The sequence below is a fragment of the Ursus maritimus genome, unplaced genomic scaffold (assembly GCF_017311325.1).
Source record: "Ursus maritimus isolate PB19 unplaced genomic scaffold, ASM1731132v1 scaffold_11, whole genome shotgun sequence".
NCBI lineage: Eukaryota > Metazoa > Chordata > Mammalia > Carnivora > Ursidae > Ursus > Ursus maritimus.
Window position 1 is genome coordinate 51,626,185 of NW_024423453.1, and position 24,277 is coordinate 51,650,461.

A 24,277-nucleotide genomic window follows, 5' to 3' on the forward strand; every position below is an offset into this window, starting at 1 on the left:
AAATGCTCTGGCTTGGAAATTCCAGTCACCTGATCCATAGGCAGCACAATCTTACTATGTCTCCGAAAGAGAAAGGAGGCTGAGGTATTTCATAAATAATGACTACCACCTTTAGAAAATAAATCCTGGCTGATTGCCATTCAAACAGTAAAATCTTATATACCTTTAAAAGAATAATGAACTAAGATATATTTAAACCCTAGCAACTTTATTTTCTTAGTTTGCAAGTAAGTAAAAGTTGCCCAAATTTCTTCATGGAGTCCTGTCTTCTCATGTGCTTCCAACATGGCAGGGTTGCACACAGACGGCATCTCAGCGCCCACCCAGGGGCCACTCCCGGCACTCCTGCTGCTGCTTGCCTATGCAGAAGAATGACTAAAACGAACACGGAACTGTGAATATGGTTACTTAGGGAACACATTTTCCTTGCAAGTTTTAAGGAGCAGAGATACCAGAGGGCAAAGAGTTTAAATGCTAATATGGATGTTCAAGGTTTTCTAGAAGAGAGAATGATGTGTAATGTGCATGCTTACGTGCGTGCGTGTGTGTGCGTGCGCGCACTCGCGGGTGCATGCGTGCTCACACTTCACCTGGCTGTCCTTTCCAAGGAATCAAGAGAAATGATGTACAGCCCAGCAAAGAGAAAGAAGAATAGGGTGGGCCTTAGGTTGTAAATTCAAAGAACTTCAAGAAGAACATTTAAATATTGAATATTGAATACCTCTTTGCAGGAGTCAACAAAGATTGATGAGGAGAAAGTGTGAAGGGGACAGGATTTATAATCTGTTAATGTTCCCAGCCTCCCCACCCACCTCAGGGAAGAGAATGAGACACCCCTCCTGCTGCTCCTCCCGCCTCTGCCTTGTGAGGGGCTTCTCTGACAAACCAGTTCAAGGACTCCGTCTGGCAAGGCTGAATTAGCAAATGGGCAGAGGACAACTGAAGCTCAGAACCCAGAGAGGAAAGGCTAAGGAGAAAAGAAAAAGTTAAGTAGGAGAGAGTGAAAGAGAGACAAAGTCGAGGGAGAAAGAGGATGACAGGAGACGAGAGAGTAAGTCGTGGGGTTCAGAGAAATAGAGGAGTTATGCTGTGGGGGTGGAGGGTCACAGACGAGAGGCTCCAACGTAACGTGATACGAAAGAGAATCATGCCAAAGACGGAAAAGGGACATGAGAAGCAGTCCCTGGGTTTATGAATTGCATCCCTTTATTGTTTTCCGGAGGCTGAATGTTTTATTACTTGTGGTTATTGGGACATGCTTATTTGAATATGACTCTCTCTAAGGTTTGCATTTATCTTTAAAAATATGGATTAGAAATTGCCCCACTTTATATAAATGCACAAATTAATATGCCATAAAACACTGAAAAGATATCAAAGTTTTTGAGTCTTTTGTCAACAAGGAAAAAAAAGGTTGTTTGCCTGCATTCTCTTAAAGGCTCTCCTTTCACAGACAGAAAAGAGCCACCAATGTTTTGTAATGCTGATACTGGCCTTCTTTACTGCTCTTGGACCCCTTGTTGTTTATCAGTTTATTGCCTCACAAATCCAAACACAACCCTAAATATAATCTTTTATGATAAACCACCCATGAATTCCTTTAAACACTTCGCCTTTAGGGTGAGTATGATATTAAGCTTCCCCCAAAGAGGGTGCTGAAGGGACACTGCAAGAGGAAGAGGCTTCCAGAAATCCTCAGCATGGGTAGGGGAGGTAGGGGAGGCAAGTCAGTGTCCACCATGTGCAGATGGAGCCTGCCCATGCCACACAACATGATCCCTCACCACCTTGCAGCTTGGCCAGGGGATGACTCGTCCTCAGCTTTCTTGAAAGCCTTCGTCCACCCACCTCCATCCCCAATGCATCCCTCACCACCAAAAACCTTCGGCCCCTGCTGACATGCAGCCCCGCAGCACATGCGCACACGACACGTTGCCGATCACCTGCTCCCCACCTGCGTGCACTTCAGAGCGCTGCCTAATGTTTGCCTATAACTCCACACCAGCCAACTTCTCTGCTCTTAGGTGGCCAAAGCACGTTTTATCCAAGTCTGAACTCCTCCCAAATGTGTCTTTCCTTAGGTATTCTCCCTCAGCCTGTAGGTCCTATATAAAATTACTTATAGTTACTCACTTATTAGAGTTAAAAATTCTTCTATCAAATTTCCTCTGTGTAACCTACTATGTGGTTTCTATCTCCCGATTAGACCCAGACTGCTCCGACTCTTTGATGTAGTTTGGTATACCAACCTCCAATCCTAATACCATTTCCTCAGAGGAATGTGTAACTGGTTCACTCCTCGGAAACACCCATTTTGTGAATGCTGAAAAGGGGGCGGGTAGAATAACTTGCATAGAACTGTAGGGGTCTGCAATAGATTCAAAACCAGATCCTCGATAACTAAAGAATTTCCTTCAATTCATTGCTGAGTAAACACTCAAGAATGAATTATAAATACATAGCAAACCATGTTCTATGAAAGGCAAGACACAGAAATGAAATGACACATCCAAAAATAGGATTGAGATTTGAGTCCAAGTTTTATGACTCGCGCTATATCCCGAATCCAGAGGACGCACTTCCTACTAAGTAAGCATGTTTATTTTTGTTACTGAGGAATATGTGGTATATAGCATTGTGTTACTTTCAAGTGTACAACATAACAATTTGATATTTGTATAGATTGTGAAATGATCACAATAAGTCCAGTTAACATCCATTTCCTTACATAGTTACAAACATTTTTTTCTTGTGATAAGAACTTTTAAGATCTACTCTCTTAGCAACTTTCAAATATGCAATACAGTATATTAACTATGGTCACCATGCTATATATTACATCCCCATGACTTATTTATTTTATGACTAGAAGCTCACCCATTTTGCCCATCCCTCACCTCCCACCTCTGGCAACCACCAATCTGTTCTCTGAATCTGTGAGCTCAGGGTTTTTGTTTTGGTGTTTTTTGGGGGAGGTGGTAGGGGGTTAGGGATTTTTTTTTTTTTTTAGATTCCACATGTAAGTGAGATCATATGGTGTTTGTCTTTCTCTGATTGATTTCCTTTAGCATAATGCCCTCAAGATCCAACCATGTTGTTGCAAATGGGGAGCTTTCCTTCTTCTTATGGTTGAATAATATCCACTGTACATATGTACCACATTTTCTTTATCCATTCATCCATCCGTGGACAGTTAGGTTGTTTCTCTACCTTAGCTATTGTAAACAATGCTGTAATGAGCATAGAGGTAGAGGGATCTTTTCACGTCTGTGTTCTCATTTTCTTTGTATAAATACCCGGAAGCGGGATTGCTGGGTCGGTGAGCATGTTTATTTACATACCGTACATTCTTAGGGAGCGCTCAGGGTCTACTTCTTTCTTCTCTGGGTATCCTGCCGCCGCTGCTTCAGAGTTATCTTTCACTCTGCGAAGTTCACAGCTGGAAAGTTAAAAGAACCTTCCTTACCCGCACCAATATCACACGCAAGTTTGGGACATCTGAGTTCTAAGTTGCATTTGTTTCTACATCCTATCATTTTGTTCTTTTCTCGTTTGCAAGTGCCACTATTGCTTTTGAAAATCAGTTTGTAACTCACTAAATTCCAAAATGTCTTAATTATAGGTCCTGCAACCTTAATCTATACTTTTTGAGCAATTGTCTGAGTTTTTTCCATATTTGCCATGCCAACAGGTCTAAGATTAGAATTTACATTAGCAATTCCCAAGCCCATGAGTTCCAAACTCGGAAGAGAGAACCTACAGTTGCATTAGCTTTTGACAGAAAATAACATCCTGTTGCAAATACCTTTAAATCAAATTTGTCATGCTCCAGAGGGCCCATTTCTTTCAAAAGCGCAAATCTCAGAAGGCCAAGGAATAGAAATAGAAGGTGTGATCTTGAGTGTGAAATATCTGACTGTGTAATTACTACATTAAATATTCCTCCATTTCAAAGCAAATGAAAATTCTCTAATAATCAACTGGCAGTCACAAACTAATATGTATCTTATTAATTAATCTCTTAACAGGAAGGGGACCAAATATGAAGTCCGACCACACTAGTCTAGTTATTGTTTGATCTGCTTTTCCTGAACTTGTTAAAGGACATACCAAAAAAATTTCGGTATAGGAGAAAAAACGATAAGAGAGTTTGTTAGAAAACACAGGCTGAGCCAAAGCCTGGAAGATACTATCAGTTGGAAAATACTGAATGCATTTTCAGCAGGACTTATGATGTTACAAACTCAAATCAAGTTACCTGAAAGGCACCAGATGTAGAAATTGAAAAACTTGCACCAGATGTAGAAATTGAAAAACTGATTGCTAGGAATGTCGAAAACAGAAAAATAATATTAAACAAAGCGGAGCCATGCATAATTCCTGTTAATATATTTATCATCAATCACCAGTTTCATATCAACTATAGGTCTCTAGTTCTTTCAAATTCTCTACAATTTCTGATTTTTTTTTTTAAGTTTCTGAAACTTTACTGTTGTAAAAGTTTCCACGTAGCCTGTGGGTAGCCTGTTTTGAAGAAGTTGCTATATGTTCACTATTTTCTCTTTGATATATTCATATAACCTTTCTCCACCAAAGCCTTTTCCTTACACCATTTAGAAGCAATGGTTTGGCATTCTTTCCAACTACCTCCTGAAGTGTCTAAAACCAGCCCCTCCCCTCCATCACTATTCCCATGACCCTAATGTATGCTCTCATCATCTTTTGCTTGAATGATTCCAGTAGATTCCAAGCTTGTCTTTCTGGTTTCCCTGAGAGAATAGCTAACACTTTCTTGAGGATGAACCAAGTGTAAAGACTTGCTCTGCCAGATGTCGAGACTTATTATAAAGTCATGATAATTAAGAAGATGTGGCATTAGTGCAGGAAAGGACAAGTAAACCAGTGAAGCAGAATAAGGAGTCCAGAAATGGACCCACACATACCAGAGCACTTGATTTATAACTAAGATGACATGGCAGGGCACGGAGAAATAATATCCTATTCAATTGATGGTTCTGGAAGAAGTACATATCCCTATGAAAAACAATGAAGTTACAGCTTTAGTTCAGACACAATTAAGAATCAGTACCTGTAATACAGTTACAGTGAAAGATAAAGCTGTAAAGCTTTTAGGAGCTGATAGGTTTCTTCGTGTCTTCAGATAGGAAAGGTTTTCCTAAATAAGACAAAAAAGCATCAAAAGAGGAGAAATTAGATCTATTTCAGTATATTAAAATTAAGAACTTTATAATTCATCCAAAGACACACATTAATGGATTTTAAAAATCCAAGAATGGAAAAAGCTATTGTAACATGTAAAACAGGACAAACATTCATATCCATAACGTGTAAAAAAAAAAACCTACAAAACATTAGAAAAAGACACAAAGAGTAGGAAAAAAGGACGGAAGACTTAAACAGACACTTCATAAAAAAGAAACCGAATGGCTAAAAAATGTATGAAAGAATGCTCAGCCTCATAAATAATGAGAAGATGCAAATTTAAATCATAAGGAGATTCTACTACACGCCCACCGAACTGGCAAAAATTAAAAGTCTGGGGGTGCCTGGGTGGCTCAGTTGGGTAAGCGGCCAACTCTTGGTTTTGGCCCAGAACCTGATCTCAGGGTTGTGAGTTCGAGCCCCACGTTGGGTTCCATGCTCAGTGCGGAGTCTGTATGAGATTCTCTCTCCCTCTGCCCCTTCTGCTTATATTCTCTCTCTCTCTCAAATAAATAAATACATCTTTTTAAAAAAAAAATAAGAATAAACTAAAAGTCTGACGATATCAAGTACTGACAAGGACATGCAACATTGAGAACACTCATACTACTTGCGGCAGGCAAAATGGCTAGGCCTCTTTAGAAAACAGTTTGGCCTCTGCTGCTAAATCTGAAGATATGCTTATCTCATGACCCGCAAAGGGCACTCCCTTGAGAAACTTGTGTGCATGCGCAAGAGGAGAGATGTAAGGACAGTCCCAGCCATGTTGCTTATATGATCCAAAAGTTGGAAGCTACTGATGTGTCCATCAACAGTAAATTGTCTTGTGTATTCATGCATGGAAAAGTCCTGTCAATGAAATTGAATAAACTACAGCTACACAAAGCAGGTAATAGCTTTAAGCGAAAGAAGCAAGATGCAGAAGAATATATACAGAACAACTTCATTTATATAAAATTCAAAACAAGCAAAACTAAACTGTAGTGTTTAAAGATACACACATAGCTGGTTAACTCCACAGAGATGGTAAAACTATAAAGCTAAATAAGGACTTGATCATCATTAAGGATTGTGTCAACTAACAAGGTTAAGGTACGGGTTGGGGTTCGAGTTCAGGTTCAGGTTAGGGTTCGTGAAGGACAGAGTGTGGGGGGATGGTGTGAATAGCAAGGAACTTCGGGTGTGCAGGCAAGGCTCCATCTCTGACCTGGGCACTAGTTACACGGGTATTCGCTTTATAATTTTTCAATAAACAGTACCTTTAGGGTTTGTGTGCTTTTCTCTATATGGGCTTTATTTTACAGTATAACCAGATTGAAAAAAATATATATTTTCCACCAGACAAATGAGAATCAAACTACACAAACATTCCTTATAGACCCCTTTGGGTTAATTATCTTTAGCTCCGAAAATATTTGCTCCCATTAGAATAATTCTGACTTACTGCCCTTGTAGTCCGTGCACCTCCACAGACTAGAAATCTTTCTCTATACCTCTAAACTTGGCTCTCAGACATTTTTCTTGATGGAGACTATAACTACTGTCATGGGAATGATCTTCAGATAGAATCGAGATACTCTATAATAAAAAAAGATAAAAGTCAAATAACTGGGAAAAGTTTAATGCCAGTGGGAAAGATAGCAATTGCCGATATCTTCCTGAGGACAGTGACAAAAGCCTGATAGGTACAGGCTGCTGCCCTGTGACCAGAGCCCAGGTGCTTCAGACGGCCATTGCTGCTCTGTCCTGTTCTTTCCAATCCTTCTACTCAGCTGATACATTAACATTTTAAATTAAAAAGAAAAATGAAATGTCTTACTTGGGGGATCTAAAATATTGACTCTTCTATTGCTGCTGCTACTGCCAGCTTATCATCGTGTAGCTTATTACCCGTTCATTTCGTCACTGAACATCCAGCTGCTATTCAGACCCAAGGCGCTGCTGGGCACTGCTCTTGAGAAGCTCTGTCCATCACAGGCATCATTGCTTTCTAATCTCATATAATCTCCAACAATGTTCTGGGGTAGGCAGGGGGTATGTTGCCGTTCATTGTTTGGGTTTTTTATTTGGACTTTGTATTAGTTATCTTTAGCTGTGAACAACCCAGCCAAAAACTTAGTGAAACAACCCTGTATGGAGCTCCAATTCTGCGAATCAGCTAAGGCAGGTTCCTCTGGTCTGGGCGAGCTCCGCTAATTTTAGCTGGGCTCACGAGTGAGTCAGCCAGCAACTGGCTGACCTAGGATGGCGTCGCTCCGGGTCTGGCCGCAAGGACAGGATGACGGGGCCCCACGTATTTCATCATTCTGCAGGCTAACCCAGGCTTCTTCAGGTGGCAGCCACAGAGTTGCAAGAGCAGCGAAAGGGCAAGCCAAATGTGCAAGCACCTTAAAAGTCTCCGTGCATGTCGCGTTTGCTCAAGTCCATGGGCCAAAGCAAGGCACACGGTTCAGCCCAGAGTCAGTGTGGCAGGATATAAGCAAAGGGTGTGAACGTAAAAGGTGATAAACCTGTGGCCACCTTTGCAATCCACTGTGGTCCTAAAGTGCCTCTCCGAAGATCACGCTGTTAGTATATGGCATTGGAAGCACAGCTCATGGCTCCTCACTTCCAGTTCAGTGTTCTTTCCATCGGGCAAACGGGGAAGAAAGAAAGCTAGCGGAGGTAGGGACCGGGGAGGGTGTACAGGGGAAGATGATTGGGAAGTCACACGGGGTAATTCAGATTACCAGGTTACTCAGTTAAAGTGGTTAAGGCAGTGAAATTAACTAAGCAATTGCCACATGTTGCTTTGTTTTATGCAATGCTAACCAATGTTCTATTGTCTAGAGTAAATATGTAATATTTAATAATATGTAATATTATTGCAATATATCTTTTTTAAAAAGAAATTTATAAAGACAAAAAAGTCATAAACAAAGGCCAGCATCATCTTACCAAGAACAGTGTCACTGCTATTTTCTGTTAGCTGTTTCACTTCAGAGCAGGAAGAAAAAATCAAGACCCTTTTAATCTTCTCCAACCACAAATCTAATTTGTTTGTTAGTTGTATTGGTAATTAATTGGCATCATATTTGAAATTTTCCAGTTTTAAAGAAAAATCCTCAGAGACAACCACTTTAGGTGCATTTTCCCGGTTTAAGTATAAATTGGTACAACATTTCAGAAGATTAATTTATAAATATGAAGGTGTGGAGAATGTAGTTAATTAATTTGATAAAATCAATGAGGGTACATGTTAAAGCCAAAAGAGGATAATAAATTAGAAGTCTTGAAAAAAAAATTTAGAATGTTCTAATCATCAACATAAATGTGAAGAGCCATCCTCTTACATCCCTTCTCCTCTCCCCCATGTCCCCCGGATCACCATCTCAATACAGCTTCCTAGAGATCAGCCAGAAATCCTCTATTTCCCTAGCAAGTGCACACAATATTTAAGTCAGTTTCACAAAGTGGACGTCTATTAAATGTGGTTGACTAAATGATAGCTAACGCAAAGAATACAGTAAAATATAAAAACTGTTGCCCCTGGAATATTTACTTTATCAGTAGTACTGTAAATACTGCAAAGAGTCTTCAGTCCTCCCATGCCAGGGGCGCTCCTCATTGGCAACTTCAGTTTTCCATGGTACTTATCTCATGCAAGGAACATGGCAACTCAGCCCACAGTTTGGGAAAGTCAGCAAGCATAAGTACGTGAGGGGGCGTGTGTGGCTCATACTCCCGCACTTACTAGCTCTTCATTCTTGAGCAGGTTGTTAGTGGTGAGACACAGGGTCATCTGCACCTACCCCAAAGACTACGTGAAGGATTGAATAGAATCAATCTGTATGTAGCATGCTCAGCACAGAGCTCATTGGGGATACTCTTTATATGATCATCTCTACTATTACTAATAATAGAATTATTATAAGACAAATCATTTAAAGAGTGTTGGTTCACAAACTGAGATGGTAGGGGCAACCAGAAAGTCTATTTCTAGATAATTCCCAGATTTTCTTTTTTTATTTGTTTTCTAAAGTTCATTAAATCTCATTTACAGCAAACCAGAGAAGCTATTTCCTGATATCCTCTCATGTATTAATTAGTTTGCCCAGAGCCTTGTTTATGCTACCTGCCGCTCCCTTTCCTTATTCAGAGGACAGATGTTATTGACCTTCCTTCAATCCCATCAGGACGCTGCTCTGCCTTCTTCCCAGAGTCTCTGACCATCTTTCTATGTATATTTAAAAGCACCACAGGGATTAAAAAAAAAAAAATCAAGCTGATAAACAGTCTAGTTCTTTATTTTTTTTTAAGTTATCTTTCTGAATAAAGATTAGAGATTTCAGTGTTAATATCCTTCTTGAAAAAAAATCATGTTTTCATGCACATATAAGGAAGAAAGGCAAACTCTTTGCAAGGGGCAAACCTTATTCCTCATTAGGCCCTCATTGTTTCGTAAACACTAATATGTACACTCTAGGAAGAGAATATCTGATTGAAACAATAAATGACCCCTAAGGACCTCAAAGTGCTTTGAGGAAACTGCTATTAATTTTCCCAATCACCCTGTAGCAATAAAAATCTCAGTTCACGAAATTAAATTGAGATCTCAAGAGTCAGGTGGCAATTGCACAGTAAAGGGTTCCCCCAGTGGTCTACTTTCTGAAAATATTTTGGTCATTTTCATGAAGGGTTATTATGAAAAATGAATACCCACAGTTCAAAAACTTTGTCAGTTATTCTGAAGAAAAGTTGTCAAAGAAACTAGGCAAGTCTGACTTTCCTTTCAGGATTACTTTAAGAATTAACTGAAATGGATCAGAGGGGGGGAAATGTGAAAAAATAAAGCAGAATGTGCCACACACAAAAAATATGCTAAGAGCCGACTGTGTCCTCCTAAGACATAAGCGCTAGGCATGACTTCACTCAGAGATGTGGATTCAAATGTGGGTTTGAAATGTGGATTTATGTGGATCTTTCATATAAAATTGTTCGGGGTACACCAAAAAAGTCTATTCCAATTAAAACTATTTTCTCCAACAGTTCCTATTGTGATTCTCATTCATTTAGAGTAATTCATCAACTCCTATAATAATGACTCGGAGAAGGGTACCACAATAAGTCACTGTTTTAGTGTGAATATTTTAGTGTAAATTCATTCATCCAAAGAAAACTAAACAGACTCGATTTCTTTATATCAAAGGGTGTAGATACAGAGCATATCTGCTGGGCCCTCACAATGGTGAGCACTGAGCAAGCAAGAGATCGTCAGAGGAACAAACACAGTCGATGTGGAAGGACAGAATGCTCAGACTAGGGTCAGGCAACTTTTTCCAAGCCTCAACTCCCTCCTGGTAAAAGAGGAATAATTCTGTCTTACTTAGCTCTCAGAGTCACAGTGAAAATCAAATTCAATAATATTTTAAAACACTCAAATATTTCATTCAAATATAAAAAGTTAAAGAATGGGTCCTAGAAGTGTGGCAAAGGGTCGTAAGGAAAAAGAAAATTCAGACGGCATAAGAGTGGTGGCATAAATAAATGAATACATAGATAAATAATATAAGAAATGTCAGTTACTTAATTTTGCTTGAAATTTCTCCTGGAAAACACTGTATTTTTTATTCAAGGACATAAAATAAGGATAAAAATAAGACAAGTTGCTGCATTAAATGAAGATTTTCTAACATTTCTAAAAAACCCTGGAGACATGAAAGTCAGTCTCTTTCCTTGATCTCTCCTTAAAGAAAAGGCAATTGCCAAAAAAAAAAAAAAAGTGGTAGGTTTTCAAGCCCTGATGTGCACAGATGCCCATGAGATCTGAAATGGGGGAGGGGGGGAAGCAAGCTACTGAACCATATTCTTAGATTTCATTATTTATATGTATGTTTGTAAATGCAGATAAAAAGATCTAGAGAACACACTAAACTATTAATAGTGTTATCTCGAGGGAGAAGAGTGAGGCTGGGGAAAGCTGAGAAGGAGGACTTTCTTTACACGTTTGTCATATTTGAAAAATTTCGAATCGTACACTTAAGGATCTAAAAAAAATGGCATGATAGATATTATGATAGATGTGTGTGGTTTCTTACCATGGGAGATGGGCTCAGCTGAGCCTTGATAACTAAGCAGGAATCAGCCAGATGAAATATTAGAGGAAAGCACTTATGGCAGAGAGCTACCATGTGCAAAGGCACAGGGGCCTAGCAGGAGGAGTGGTATCCAATATGTATAGTAGTTTGGCAAAAGTCAAACTTAGGTAGATATGGGAGAAGAGTGGAGGGTGATGGTAGAAGGCTGATTGCATGGCCTGGGTAAGATGCTAAGAAATTTGAACCTTATTCCAAGTTACTAGGAAGCACTTGATGAATTTGGGGCAGAGGAGTAACATGCTCCAGTTTGTGTTTTATGGAGATGCCACTAGAAACAGTGTGAAGAATGGATACACTAGAAGGAAAAACAGTTAGGGAAGTGCTTATTATATCAAGGAAAGAGCTGTTGAAGGCCTGAACTAAAACCTTGGAGAGGAATCAATAAACTATTGGTTTTTTGCAACTAAAGTTTAAAATGGAGATCCTGGGTATTTAAAGGGGCACCTGCACCCCAATGTTTATAGCAGCAATGTCCACAATAGCCAAACTATGGAAAGAGCCCTTATAAATGGATAAAGAAGATGTGATACACACACACACACACACACACACACACACACACACACACACTGGAATATTATACAGCCATCAAAAAATGAAATCTTGCCATTTGCAACGACGTGGATGCAACCAGAGGGTATTATGCTAAGCGAAATAAGTCATTCAGAGAAAGACAATTATCATATGATCTCACTGATATGTGGAATTTAGGAAACAAGGCAGAGGATCATAGGGGAAGAGAGGAAAAAATGAAACAAGATGAAACCAGAGAGGGAGACAAGCCATAAGAGACTCTTAATCATAGGAAACAAACTGACAGGAGGGAGGGTGGAGTGATGGGGTAACTGGGACATTGGGGAGGTTATGTGTTGTAATGAACACTGGGTATTATATGACTGATGAATCACAGACCTGTACCCCTGAAACAAATAATACATTATATGTTAATTAATTGAATTTAAATTTTAAAAAATTATATAAATAGATAAATAAAATTTTAAAAATAAAATAAAATAGTTTTTAAAATTTTTTTAAAAATAAAATGGAGATCCAGTCAAGAGATAAGGCTTTAAGAATCGGCATTTCCCAATTCCTTTATTCATGTTCCCCACCACAATCTAAGAAAAACCCATATTATTTTGTACTCAGTAAATTTTTATTGACTCACATTAAGCCCCTTTTCGAGCTGGAAAATCATATGTTTGATGCACTGTGATTTTCTAATACACCTTAATATAAGCACATAACAATTAAAATAGCATCTAAATATTCTCAAATACCAGCAATGAAAACCATACCATGCTTTAGGACACATAGGACCAATTGCTTCCAATTCTAAAACTCAGTAAGTCTATGTTATTTAGCCAAAATCTTCCTTGGAAAATTGAGCCCCAAATATGTTCTAAGTAATTTGTCCAAGGCTTAGCTTAGACCAAGCAGATCTAGTCTCCAGATCTAGTAACTCAGAAATGCAAATTCTCAGGCCCTACTAAATCAGAAACTCTGAAGGTGCAAGGGAACAATGTATATTTTAAGAAACATCCCATGTGAATTTGATGCCGCTGACTACCACTGCTTTGGGCCACCCACAGGCTTCTTCAGCGCAGAGACTGAGGCAATTAAGAGAAACCAGGTGAGATCATTTCCAAGTCAATGCTCTTACATCTAATAACATCTGTTACTCTTTTTTATTATCCAGATCCATACTGTGCCTTTTAGAGCTCACGCTCAGTTCATTGACAACCATTAAATAGATCAATTGAGGATGAAGGCGCATTAGTGGTTTCCTCGCTCTCTAGCGCACCGTTTCTCAAATTCCAGTCATCCTCATACCACAGTCACTACTCTCAGAATTCTGCTCCCACTGTGTATCACATATTATGCACATATATTATTTACTTGAAGTTTTTCTTTAAATAAATTCCCCTTTTTTACTTTAATAAATTAAGGGACACCTGTATACTGCTACCATCACAGAAAGTCAGCGTCACTTGCCGTGAGTAAAAGCTAACCGCACAGATAAATACAGTGTGAGATTCTATCCTTGTTTGTCAAAAGTTCTGCTCTTAAGAACTGCATTCCTCTAGGAGTGCCTGAGTGGCTCAGTCAGTTCAGCATCCAACTCTTGGTTTCGACTCAGGTCATAATTTCATAAGTCATGAGATCATCCCCGTGTGGGGCTCTGGGCTCATCAGGGAGTTTGCTTGAAGATTCTCTCCCTCAGCCCCTCCCCCAACTCGCACGCTCACATACTCTCTCCCTCAAATAAATAAATATTTTTTAAAAAAACTGTATTCCTCTAGGAATACAGGGGTGCTTAGCCCATATTAGAACAGCCATATTAGAACTCATCAGGGAGTTTGCCCTGATGCTTAGCCCATATTAGAACAGCCATATTAGAACTCATCAGGGAGTTTGCCCTGATGCTTAGCCCATATTAGAACAGCCATATTAGAACAGCCATATTAGAACAGCCATATTAGAACTCATCAGGGAGTTTGCTTGAAGAGTCTCTCCCTCAGCCCCTCCCCCAACTCGCACGCTCACATACTCTCTCCCTCAAATAAATAAATATTTAAAAAAAAAAAACTGTATTCCTCTATTGCCAGGGGTGCTTAGCCCATATTAGAACAGTATTCAAGTTTTGGACCTAACTGATTAAAGCATTAAATGGACATGAAGTTTTCATCATGTGACTCAGGATTAGTTAACTGTATGAGCATAGGCCTCCAAAATCATTCCATTCCAGCAGTGGTCCGTTTGCCATACTTCAGGAAATTCTGGCTTAAGCCTTATGTACAGGACAGATAAATCCTGAGAATGCACAGATTTAGAACAAGAAAGTCCTAAAAATAAAACCTTCATATTTAAGAAGTGAACAAAAAAAGAGCAAACAATGGTGACTAGAACACCATGCCTGGCCTGAACTGAGAAGGAAGACCTAAAAGGGCTGGAGAAAACTGGACACAAGAATTGCCAGTGAACCCAAGGGAAAAGCAATTTAGGAAAAGAAAGCACCAGCAAGAATGAGTGACCCTTCTAACCAACCCTAAACCCAATGACATAAATAATTTTATTTTATGAAAGTTCATGCATTTTATAAAAGTACCACCAATGGAACAGGAATTTTAAGAAATTCCTGAAAGAGATAATTCCCTTTCCTTTCTCTCCATTCTAACTTTTGAAGACTCCCAAAGGGAAGAAGACGAAGGGGAAGAAAGTGGCCCTGGACCCTGCTGTCATGATGAAGCAAGAGGCCAAAATGGTGGTCAGTCCCAGTTTGAGGAAAGGTCCCAAAACTTTGGCATTGGACAGGACATGCAGCCCAAAAGTCACCTCTCTCACTTTGTCAAATGTTCCCTCTCATCTGGTTGCAGCAGCAAAGGACTCTTCTCTATAAACATCTGAAAGTGCCTCCTGCAATTAACCAGTTCACCCAAGACTTGGACCACTAAACAGCTACTCGACTGCTTAAGCAAGTCTACATATACAGACCAGAGACAAAGCAAGAGAAGAAGCAGGGATTTGGGGCCTGAATTGAGAAGAATGTTGTCAGCCAAGGGGATGTCCCTGCTAAAAGGGCACCTGTTCTTCAGGCTGGTGTTAATACTGCCACCAACTCTGTGGAAAACAAGAAGGCTCAGCTGGTAATGATTGCACATGATGTGGTTCCCATTAAGCCGGTTGTCTTCCTGTCTGACCCGTGTTGTATGATGGGGGTTCCCTACAGCAGTATCTAGGGAAGGTCAGGCTGGTCCACAGGAAGACCTGCACCACAGTCCCCCTCACACAGATGAACTTGGAAGACAAAGGAGCTCTGACTAAACATGAGGAAGCTATCAGGACCAATGACAATGACAGATATGATGAGATCCGCTGTCACGGGGGAGGCAGCACCCTGGGTCCAAAGTCGGTGTCTTGCGTTGTCAAGCTGAGAAAGGCAAAAGCTAAAGAACTGGCTACCAAACTGGCCAGGTGTACGGCTGCTGAGTTTTCCATACATTAAAGTAATAAAAGTTCTTTTTCAGCCAGGGAGAAAGGAAAGGAAAGGAAAGGGAAGGGAAGGGAAGGGAAGGGAAGGGAAGGGAAGGGAAGGGAAGGGAAGGGAAGGAGGAAGGAAGGAAGGAAGAGAAAGAAAAAGAAAGAAAGAAAGAAAGAAAGAAAGAAAGAAAGAAAGAAAGAAAGAAAGAAAGAGGAAAAAGAAAAGAAGATGGAAGGAAGGAAGGAAGGAAGGAAGGAAGGAAGGAAGGAAGGAGGGAAAGAAGGAAGGAAGGAAGAAGGGAGGGAGGGAGGGAGGGAAAAAGAGAGGAAGAAAAGAAAGAAAGGCCTGAAAGAAACCAGACGACATCAAATGCATGAAGAAACAAAACCATACCCCATGTGCACACTGAAAATGGTCCCACAGGCTTAACAAAGGTTAATAAGTTTATCAAGGTTTAACAGAGATTATTTCAAAGTAGAAAGCATTATAAATACCCCTCTTTGTTCATCTCCATTATAATAAAAATTAGCTACATTATTCACATTGTAAAAAAAGTTCTATAATAAGTAAACTCTATTTTGTAATACTGAGAAATATTTTTTAATTAAATGAGTGCATTCATTTTCTATTGCTGAGTACCTAATTATGCCAAAACATAGCCTGTTAAAACAACACACGTGTGTTCCATCACAGTTTCCGTAGGTCAGGAATCCGGAGACGCCCGCTGAGTCCTCTGCTTCCCGGCCTCTCACAAAGCTGCCGTTAAGGTGTTGGCTCCGCGTCTGCCGCCTCAGCTGTGGGCTCACTGGGGAGGGATCTGCTTCCGTGGCCACTCGGTGGTTGTCGGCCGCATTCAGCTCTTCGCTGGCCGTTGGTCTGAGGGCCTCAGGCCCTCACTTGTTCTCTTCTGAAGGTGGCCCTCAGTTTCTTGCCAAGGGCCTTCCCCAACATAGTGACTTGCTTTATCAAAGTACACACAAGCCAAAAAAGCGGTGAGGAGAGTCTGCTAGCACGAGAGAAGTCCCAATACTTGATAGTCTAATCATTGCAGTGACATGCCCTCAACGTTGCCGTACATGGCAGGAGGCATGGCGGCCTCTGCAGAGGCTGCCTTATCGGGGGGAATCCTTCTCACCCAAATAATCACACTGAGGTCTAGACAGACACTAAAACTATAGCCAAGCTTTTCATTTTACAGCTGAGGAAACTGAGACACAGGGTGATTCTATGACTCACTTAGGTCCAATCTAAAGTGAGAACGAAGGTCTGCTGAGCCCCGTTTTTGCATTTTTTTACCCTACACTGCGGCTGCTTCTAAAGCCTAGGACAAGCGCCACATCCCAACAGCTGCAGCCCACTGACAACCCTCCCTCTGAAGGGCCACAGGTAACATGAATGCTCTATGTTACTCCCATGGTAGTTAACCCAACAGTGCTTACGCCCTGGAGTGGCTGCCTTAGCTCCCCCCAAAACCTCATCTGAGGAAGAGCCACGCTTCATGCATTCTTTTGTCCCCTGTAAAGGAAGTCCTAGGAGCTGCCTATCCACAAAAGAAACTTGGTGAAATGTGTGTTGACAGATAAAACTTAAAAACTGCAAGAACGCATAAGTGTTAGAGAAGGAAAAATTGTATAATTTGCTTTTGATGGTCATATAATATCCTCAAATTGTCCAATAAAAATTTCCTTAAGTAATTTTTTATCAAATAATGTAAGGTCAGTGAATTAATAGGAGCAAGGGTCAGCACGGTCCATGTAGTAAAGTTCAATATGAGAAAACCTGAAGACTGAAATTAATTCCCACCTCTCAGCCCCTGGCCCCGGGCTGGTTAGCATTTTCACTCACTGGGTTCTGCGTGTGCATGAGGAGAGCTGCAGCCTACGTTATAAGAGTGTAAAAGACACATACCTGACAGAGTAACACTTGGAGTGTGCAGACCATTGAAAATCTCTACAAAACATTCAACATTTGAGAAGTGAAAAATCATGATTTCTTTTATTCCTGTTCCAGTGCCCTAATCCACTCTCTTTTCCTCTATATGAAACAAAATAGATCCCCAAATAAACTGGAGGATAAAACTAGTACTTAAGAACTCCTCAGTGAAAACCAATAGCTGCTCATTTCATCCAAGGCATTACGAATTCCTCCATTTCATGAACTTTAAGAGGCAACAAGAAACCATGAAGATGACCTGTTTCATTTTTGAGACATTCTGGATAAAATAAAATATGATGTATGGCTTCCTCAAAATTCAAAGACTAAGGAACCTTCTAACCGATATAGTAGAGTGGTTATACTGACACTGGTATATAGCAAACGATCCTGAAATAATGGCTTGTTCCTGTCAAGACAGGTGATTTTAACATGTGTGCAGGTGAATTGAGGGGGTAGCAGTGGAGCTGTATATAAGCAACTAATTCTAGTGATGCTATTAACAGAAAAGTCCAGGAACACATCGGTCATGTACCTGAAGTCTTTACAATGTTTCTACTTTTATAAAAATACGTCACATTTGTCCGCACAATCTTATCAGAGTCTGAAATGTTACTCAAAGCTGTGAATTGGGTCTTATGTGCTCTTCAAGATTTGAACAGATCAAGTTATTTCCTACATGAATACGTTCATGATCAGCAAGTCTTCGATTAGCTGTTGGGAGTGCAGCAACCAGACACACCCTTCTGTACCGTAGACTGATACGCATTGAAACATCCCGAACAGTTTAAATTATTCAGTTTAGGAAGGACTTATGCCCAAAGACTGGGAAAATATTATCAATGCCAAGCCTTTCTCTTCCCCCGGAAGGCTTGTCTCTTCTCATTCCAAAAAAGTAAAGAAGATTCTAGTTTTCCTTACCAGAATCCTTTTAGAGGCCTGAGGCAGGGCAGATGGGAGGTAGAAAGAGAATACAAACTCTTTGGGAATTCCTTCACATGAAGGAAAATAAGTTGTATCAAGATTTAAATACTTCTGCCTCAACAAACACAAATAACCAAGCAAAATTTAGCTTACAAAAATTCAAATCGCTGCCCTAAGGAGAAAAAGCTCAAACTAACAGATGCTCCGTCATTTTAGCAATCTTTTAGAATATTGGAATTTAATAGCAGTTTATTATCTGTACCAATAACAACAAAAATGATGGAAATACAGGTCTTGGTATTAAAACAAAATTATCCCTACTACATTATCCATAATATGACAATTGTGAAGAAAACATCAAGCCTAAATAAGAAATGTGTTCAAATGAATATTGCTATTGTGTTAAATGAAATTAATATGGGTCTTGAATTTTAGAAACATTGAATTAGGCAGCAGGTAATGAAAAGGGATTATCCTAATTAAGTAGGAAAAAAAATACAAGTACACACAATGGTCTTCTTCCACACCAGAGATACCCCAGTGTGTAGTATCACACTTCCTCCCATGTGAACTCTGAGCTGCCCTCCAAATAGAGTAAGGATTTTGCTAAATTCGCTGCATAACATCAAATAATGGTTTCTCCCCTATTAGCCTTCTCAATTCTGCAAACCAAAGAAAGAAAGAAATGAGGATGAAATTCTCTAATGATAATGCCGTGAGTTCTTGAGAAGGAAGATTGTGTAAAGGCACATCAATCTTTTTTTTTTTAAAGATTTTATTTATTTATTTGACAGAGAGAGAGAGACAGCCAGCGAGAGAGGGAACACAAGCAGGGGGAGTGGGAGAGGAAGAAGCAGGCTCCCAGTGGAGGAGCCTGATATGGGGCTCGATCCCAGGACCCCGGGACCACGCCCCGAGCCGAAGGCGGACGCTTAAGGACTGAGCCACCCAGGCGCCCCAGGCACATCAATCTTAATGGAATCCTGGAATCAGATTTGTGAGTTTGGGAGTAGGTTTCTAACTCAAAATACAGTCTCCTCAAAGATGGGCATTGGGCTGCATGCGGATTGGTGGCTCTGGCAGTCATGGGGACAGAGACTTAGGGTGTGTTTGGGGCACGATGCCATGCCCATGCTGTAGCTCATCTGGAATGAAGTTTAGGAAGAATCATGAAGATGGGCTCCCCTGCTTCCTATTTCATTCCCATCCGTGGAATCACTGAAATCCCTTCTCAGGATCTCAACAGAATCATGATATCAGGGAAAAAAAGTGCCTTTGGGTAAATCTCCAGGGGAAATTAGAGGTATAGCCATTAAATAGAAATGATATATATTTTATTTTGGCACCTGACCTTTTTATGTGGTTAATACATGAAAATAGCCTTAGAAACATTTTTTCCTTTTTTTTTTTCTGGGAAGATAACTAAAATTTTCTAGGTCTTGTACGTGTCAGACACTGTGCTAAGTGCTTTGGCATTTGACATGTTATCCAATTTAATCCTTGTAATCCCATACAGTAGGTGTTTTATTTTAATGTTACAAGTGAAAAAAAGCTGAACCTTGGAGAAAAACAAAAGAGAGAAGATAAAAATGTTGATCATTTCTTAAGTTAGAGTATGAATAAGACATGAGCTTATCTACCATCAACATCTATAAAAACAGCCATTCTAAATAAAGATAAAATATTTTTTTTATGTTTCACGAGATTATGACTAGTGGAAAGTGTCCTTCTAAGCAGCTGACTACCCAGTTCAGGGGAAAGCCTGTCATCCACTGATGACAGTTCTTATGACTCAGTTCCTTGGATTTCTCTGTAATTCATGGTGGTTGAAAGCTCCATGCCTTGGATGAGATGGTCTGAGTTTGAATCCTAACTGTACGTTTAGGGTGAATCCTAGCAATAAACTTACTGGCTGTATTCCCTTAGGTGTATTACTCACCTTGGGAATTTGTAAGGGGTTATTTAAAGGGGTGGGGGTTTGATGGTTTCTATCCACATGGGGCAGTTTAGGCACAGTCTGAAATCCTTCTGCAAATTGACAAGAGAGAAGTAGGTAGACAGCTAATATTAAAAGAACCCTCAGGGACAAGAAAGGCCACTGTCATAGCTCCTTCATCCAGGCAGCACGCAAGACTCCCTCAGCAGACAGTCAATAGTCTTTGGGATGTTGGTGTAGTTTCCAGCATTGGCCAAGTCTATCTGAAATCTCAAGTAACCCCATGTTATTCCTCTAGCTCCCCGCCAGGGGGCAGGGTAGAGGCAACTCTACTCAAGGATGACCTCAAGTTCTGCTTCCTCTTTCATTCTACTTCCATGGTGTAAATTGTTCCTCACATGCTTTAGGTTTTCCCTTTTGAATCTCAGTGCCGATATTGGAAGTCAAGGAAACTGAACACTGACTCCTTCTTTTTTAAAATTTTATTTATTTATTTGTCAGAGAGAGAAAGAGAAAGAGAGCACAAGCAGGGGGAGTGTCAGGCAGAGGGAGACGCAGACTCCCAACTGAGCAGGGAGCCCAATGTGGGAGGCATCCCTGAACACTGACTCTTTCTAGTTCTTTTTATTCCTTTTATAATATTTCTACTTCTTGGAGCAATATAGAAGTCTCTGATTAACTAGGGGGAAATAAGTTGGGGGAAAGAGAAGCTGGATGAATAATATCTCAAGATATAATCTCAGTTCTTAAGTATGGAGAATAGACCGATATGTAAGTGTCTTAAGTTAGAGTTCTTTCTTTTTTTTTTCTTTCTCTCTCTCTCTCTCTTTTTTTTTTTTTTTTATCTCTTCCCCTCCCCCTCGAAAAAATCTCTTGCACCTTTTTCTTTCTTTTTTTTTTTCCTAGAGAGAGACAGCATGAGCAGGGGGGAGAGACAGAGGGAGAGGGAAAGAGAGGATCTCAAGCAGGCTCCATGCCACACCCAGCACAGCGCCCAGTGCTCAATCCCACAACCCTGAGATCATGACCTCACATGAAATTAAGAGTCGGCCACTTAACCAACTGAGCCCCTGAAGTCAGAGTTCTCTCTAACATCATTTCATGGACAACAAAACGAAAGTGCCAGATTCACTTAATAATGATCATTTTGTTTTCAGCCACGTCCTTAGTTCCCTTTTCCGTCCTCCATGGTTTTGCACATTAGTGTAATCCAAAGCTGCTCCTCTGAAGCGAGGCACTGACATTTTCTCCTGCGGTGGAGACACTCCAGCAACAGAACGCTGTTTCTGTTCAGGGCAGGCTTTACTATCACGTCCGCTTTTCCACTCCTGTAACCACGCACACCCACCACCACTGCCCCTTGTTCATGCTTAACGTTTTTGCCAATGTTTCTCCCACCTCTCACACCTGTATCAAATGATAATGGGAAATCTGTTTTATAAACCAAAGGCAAGTATGATCTAAATTCCAATGCTAGAAATTGCCTCAAATAACAAAAATGAGAGCATTCACATATAAAATGGAGTGCTGGAAGCATGTCGTTACGCATAAAATATCCTCTGTTATTGCTGTTGGAGATAAAGGCTTCAAAAGCACCTTCCCGTGCACTATTTGGTTCGATGTAACAGCTCACTATCTCATTTGAAAGAAGTATCCCAATGAAAGGAAATGTTAGCGGTTTGTAATCTTAAGGACAGCTGGTCCTCTCTCTTAGGCTGAATGCTCACAAAAGCAGGCACCTGGCCTTTCACCTAGTAAGTGAACCGCACGCCAAGTTTGGAGAAGGTGGGCTGCAGGGGCGTTTGTAGAATGAGACAGCCAGTCCTCTAAATGCAGTTATGTCTCTGGGAACCGTTTCTACCTGATCTTAATGTTCCCATTAGTTCTATGATACAATTCAACCAACTAGGCACTTTAAAGTTTTCAGCAATTTTTCCTTTGGAATTTTCATCACTAAAGCTGCCAAAATCAGTGTGTCCCAGCTATTGACAGTTCAGGTGACATCTCAGAATCATGAGATCGAGCCCCGCGTAGTCAGGCTGCACACTCAGCGTGGACTCTGCCTGACATTCTCTCTCTCCCTTCCCCCCCAAAAACAAAAATAAGAAAAAAAAAGAATTAAAAAAAAGAATTACTTAATTAAATAAATACCAAAGCAGAAAAAGCCTATAAGTCCTTTTGCCACCAGAATATGGTGGCTACATGGGATTAAGATTCAGATCATGGGAGCGCCTGGGTGGCACAGCGGTTAAGCGTCTGCCTCTGGCTCAGGGCGTGATCCCGGCGTTATGGGATCGAGCCCCACGTCAGGCTCCTCTGCTATGAGCCTGCTTCTTCCTCTCCCACTCCCCCTGCTTGTGTTCCCTCTCTCACTGGCTGTCTCTATCTCTGTCGAATAAATAAATAAAATCTTAAAAATATATATATATAAAGATGCTTTTAAAAAAAAAGATTCAGATCATGATACATAAAAACAATAATTTACGTCATGTGGTTGATATATTATGACTTGCTAGAGTATAAAAACACCTCTATCCCTTCTTTTTGTCCTTTATGTGCCAACCTCAGGATCAAAGGGAAGAATAACTTCACCAGTGAGATGCTAAGTATAGTACTTCTACGGACATCATCTCACTGAGCCAGGGAAGTCCCAGTTACACTAGAGGGGTGCGAAAAGGTCAACAGAGCACACACTCCACGGACAGCTCTTTGATAACAAAATAACGATAAGAATGGTGATTTTGAGGATGCTGATAAAGATGATGATATATAAAATAGGATGACAGCAAAGGAAAACAGCCTTTCTGGTACTCTTCACTAAGCCATGTCCATCACTTCCTTTAAAGCTCAGCTCAAGGGGCGCCTGGGTGGTTCAGTCAGTTAAGCGTCTGCTTTCTGCTCAGATCATGATCCCTAGGGTCCTGGAATGGAGCCCCACAACAGGTCCCCTGCTCAGTGGGAAATCTTCTCCCTCTCCTGCTCTCCTTGCTTGGGCTCTCTCTCTGTCTGTCAAATAAATAAAATCTTTTTTAAAAATTAAAAAATAAAACAAAACTCAGCTCAAGCGCTATCCCTCAACCCAGCCAACTTACATGAGTCTATAGCTGTCCGCTGCTTTCCCACTCATGCATTCTATCTTACCATTTGCACCAGCGATTTCACTTTACAAGTTTCCTAAAATTATTTCAGTTCTGCACATGTTGGTTTCCTATCTCCTAGCAAACCGAAACCGTGACTAATATTTTTTAATCCTACCAGTTAAACCTGGTCCAGAGCTCTATACGTCATAGGTACTGCTTAACAATTAAATCCAAGTTTGCAAATATATACACATTGAAAACTTATTTGACATGAACAACAACGGGCTGTGGAAAACACAAAGATGAATAAGACACAGCCTTACCTTGCACTCACAAAACTTAACATTTAGTAGATAAGAGAGACTTGTGAACGATTAGCAATAATAAAGGTAAAATGCCATAATTGAGCATGTAATTAACTAATGTATGCACGAAAGCTTCAAAAAAAAAGTAAGACATTTGCTATAGTGATTACAGACGAAGGCAATCCCTTTACACTTAAAAGACCAGGAAAAGTTTTGAAGTGAACAAAATCAAGTGTCTCAGGAGGATAAACATGAGAGGAGCGCGTATCAGACTGAGCCAGAGAAAGTAAGTGCATGGTGAGCCAAGAGTGCAAATTACACTAACCGAGAAGTAGAACATGGCTACGTACAATGCACGTGGGGGGAAATGTAGGAGGTTGGACTTTTGGTTGAGATCATTATGGAAGATGTTGGAAGCCATACTAAATTGTTGGATTTTATTCTGCAGGACTCTATTTCCCAAACTGTTATCCAAGGAATTCTACCCCAAAAGATTTTCTGATATTAAGCAGGTGTGTGGTCAGAAACTTGGGGGAAATATGCATACTATGCTCCCCTCTTGAATACTCTTTATGCACATTAGTAGACAAAAAATTCTGAGAAGTCTGATAATAAGAAAGATTCTTAGTATTTTTTTTATAATTTTTATTTTGTTTTATTAGTCACCATACAGTACATCCCCAGTTTTTGACGCAATGTTCCATGATTCATTATTTACGTATAACACCCAGTGCTCCATGCAATATGTGCCCTCCTTA

The 24,277-nt window shown here is 40.3% G+C and overlaps 1 pseudogene; it reads left to right on the forward strand.

Moving 5' to 3' along the window:
- Positions 1–7,467: 7,467 nt before the first annotated feature.
- On the forward strand, positions 7,468–15,366 carry LOC121101634 (annotated as a pseudogene).
- The last annotated feature ends 8,911 nt before the right edge of the window (positions 15,367–24,277 follow it).